The 3,686-nt window shown below is 35.8% G+C and overlaps 1 pseudogene; it reads left to right on the forward strand.

Annotated features, from left to right (window-relative positions):
* Window positions 1–2,769: 2,769 nt before the first annotated feature.
* Window positions 2,770–3,522, forward strand: LOC105809762 (annotated as a pseudogene).
* Window positions 3,523–3,686: the final 164 nt, after the last annotated feature.

Below are 3,686 nucleotides of genomic sequence, written 5' to 3' on the forward strand. Positions count from 1 at the left end.
CTTAGCACCTAGGAATTTACATGATATCACAGGGGAAAGGAAAGAGGAAGAAGGCCTGAACTGATACCTGGAAGTAACCAGATTAAATTTTCTGCCATCAAATCAAATGGAAGCTCAACATATAATCTTTACCTTGATTTATAGAAAAATAAAGAATGTTATCAATATTGTTTTCATATCTGGGTTTCTGGCTTGCAAAAATCATACCCACTATAATACTATTTCCTTATCGATGGATATTTAGATTGTTTCCAATTTTTCATTATAGAAATTATTCTGCAACGACAATTTGAACCCACTTATATGTATACATGTCTATTTCTCTGGAAAAGGTGAAATTCAAGCAAAAATTCAACAGATTCTTTGTGCTTTTCTACATGGAATTATCTCACCCAACCATTCACTGTATTACAAGAATGTGAGCTGCTTATGGCCAGGGATTTTTGTCTGTTCTGTGTGTATTATTTACACAATAAATCTTTGTTGAACGAATAATTCCCATTTATATATCAAATAATTCTATGCTTTCTTCTCAACATGTTCATCTTTGGGATAATCTCATGAGCCGCTTTTTCTCAGAGAGTTCTGTACTTCCTGAATTAAACTAACGCCAGATGCAGTGTTATGAACCAGCCAAGAAAGGTTGAATAGGAACTCGAATAGGAAGCTGGGCAGGGACCCCTGCTCCAGAATATCAACTCTGTCATCTTTGAAGCTGCAATTTTTACAGTGTAATTTGCAGGGGTCTTGGGGAGTTTTGATCCTCTACTAAATGCAAGTGCTGTCAGTAGCTAACTAATTTGCCTCCCACACCCATCACCATCAATCAATAAATTTTGCAGTAGTTAACAGATGATAATTTAAACAGGGGTTGACAGGAACAAATAAGATCCATTTTAATTGAAATGCAGAAAAATAAGAAGGCCAGAAGAGAGGAAAAGACACCAAAAACATAAAATCCCTTAACTTCAGTTAGCCTGGGGCCCACTTTACCTGGGATTAGACATGACAAAGTTCCTGCTTGGAGAACTTCCATTAGTTGACAATTACATTTATTTCATCTGTGAATAGCACTCATTCTTTACTTCCCAGGTTTTATTTTACCAATCTATCAGTCCAGATGACATAAATCTACCAGAAAAGTGCTATACCAACTTCTGCTTGATATATAAAGACTGCTACATTATTAGGCATCAGTAAGAGTCAAATAATGTCATGAGGTTGTCATTGAAATATTCAGGTTTTATTTCTCTTTTCACCCAGATGAGCAGAACAGTGTTTGCTCCGGGAATCACACAGTACTACCACAGTAGAAATTGAGTTTTTAAAATCCCAAACCAATGACTGTATCAAAACAAGAAAAATGTTCTGCAGGAGTTTTCTCTAGGGCATATTAAAAAACTAGATAATTTTTTCAGCGAGTTTGAGATTTAAACTTTAAACCAAATGGCATTATGGAATAAATAGACGTTGGAGAAAAGAGAGGTGGGAGGAAAAAGAAGATTGCTGTAGCACCCTCAAGGCTGTGCTTGTGACTCTTAGAATTACAAAATGTATTGTGTTCTGTTTCTCTAAATCAATAAACAGCAAAAGTTTCACACAAAAACATCCTTAGAGGGGGAAAAAAGAAGCAAAACCAGTGAAATAAATAAAAGAAAAATCTATATGAAAACAAATTAATTTTCATTCTTATTTTACTTTGTCAACAGTTGGCAGACGAGTATATGATAGCTCTGCTGCAGACTAATAATTTAATTTTTTTCTGGGCTTAGGTCCTGCATGTGTGTCTAGTGAGGGAGGCTCTTAGCATGTCAAAAGGGTATTAACAACACAAGACTTTGTTGGGTTGAACAGGCCTGGATGATTCCTTCTGTTCATATGGCTCATGTTTAGATGATCTTCAGATCTCCATTTAAATGACATTGAATTGTTATTGTATGTCAATGCATATTCAGTACTCACTATGTGCCTCATAATTTACATGGCTGTCACATTTAATTCTCACAACAACTTCATGATTTGGACACCAATATTAACCCCATTTTAGAGGAGGAAATTGAGCATGTTTGTGCTAAAGTCATATGTCTTTAGCGGTATGTATGGAACTAAAATGCAGGTAGCCTGGCTCCAAGGCCTATGCCTAATCATGGTGCAATTAATCCTAGTCTAGTTATATGCCTTCCTATGTGCACTCGTGGATTCCAGGGCCTCCTCCATCTTTGAATTTTTCAAATGTCACTGTGGCTGCCTGTCTAATTGCCTACCTCAACTACTAGATTACAAGCAACTTTAAGGCATGAATATTTTTCCATCAAAGTCGTATTCCCAGTGCCTAGTACATTGCCTGGCAGGCAGTACAGGAACAAGAAACATTTTTGAATGAATAATTTTTCTTCCAGTGATAATAATAGTGAGAGCCTTAAGATCCAGGCTACCTGGGCTCAAATCTTGGTGTTGATAGTTACCAGCTGTGTAACTATGGGCAAATCATTAACCTTTTGATACCTGTTTCCTCAAGGATAGTAATGGTCCTTGCTTCATAGTATTGTTGTACAGATTAATGATTAAAAATAGATTAAAACAGTATTAGGCACATAGGAAACAATGTTAATGAGGAATCCAATTCACGAACATCTTTCTTGAATAAAGAAGGCAATACACTTACATTAAGAAAATAAAAGAAATTCTGTTATTTAAAAAGGTCTATTAAAATTCAAAGGAAGAGTAGCATTGCGGCAGCGAAGTGGATAGCTCAGGAAACATCTAAATATGGTGCCCCCTGAAAGAAAGCATTTTGGGAAATCTGGGAAGTCATCAGCAGAGAATCAGATTCTAAAAGGCTATGACTTTGAGAAAGAAGATAAAAAAGATCTGAGTGGTTCAGAGGAAGATGTTACAAAAGGAAAGACTCCAGTAACCCATAAACATGGGAAGAAGAGGCCTTCTGCAGGAACAGTTGAAGATGTTGGGGGTGAAGTACAGAATATGCTGGAAATATTTGGAGCTGACATTAACAAGGCTCTTCTTGCTAAGAGAAAAAGACTAGAAATGTATACCAAAGCTTCTCTCAAAACTAGCAACCAGAAAATTGAACGTTTGGAAAACACAACAAGAGCAAAGGCAGAAGCTTAAACAAGAATATTCTCAGCAGTTTATGACTTTGTTTCAGCAAAGTCTACAAAGATCTACATCTACAAAGATGTAGATGTACAGAAAGCTGAGGAACAAGAGGAAAAACTAATTAATATGTTTCGGCAGCAACAAAAGGTTTTCCAACAATCGAGAATTGTTCAGAGCCAAAGATTGAAAACAATTAGACAGTTATATGAGCATTCATAAAGAGTATGGAAGACTTGGCGAAGGAACATGATAGTCTCCTTACAGGTGCACAAAATGAACTTAGAAAAGAAATGGCTATGTTGCAAAAAAAAATTGTGATGGAAACTCAGCAGCAAGAGATGGCAAATGTTCGAAAGTCTCTTCAATCCATGTTATTCTGATGACTCTTTGAAGAAAGAACTTGAACCTAAGTAATATGATACAGTTATAACATTAGCTAAGAGGCAAGTAAGTCTTTAGAGTGGTTTAGAAACTCCAGTTTAAATTATAACACCTTTAATCATTAGCTTATTTCATTGCAAGACTTTCCTTTCTGTTAATTCCCAAATAAAATCTAAACAGTTAAA

This window comes from Propithecus coquereli, unplaced genomic scaffold (genome assembly GCF_000956105.1).
Source record: "Propithecus coquereli isolate 6110/MARCELLA unplaced genomic scaffold, Pcoq_1.0 Scaffold2, whole genome shotgun sequence".
Lineage (NCBI taxonomy): Eukaryota > Metazoa > Chordata > Mammalia > Primates > Indriidae > Propithecus > Propithecus coquereli.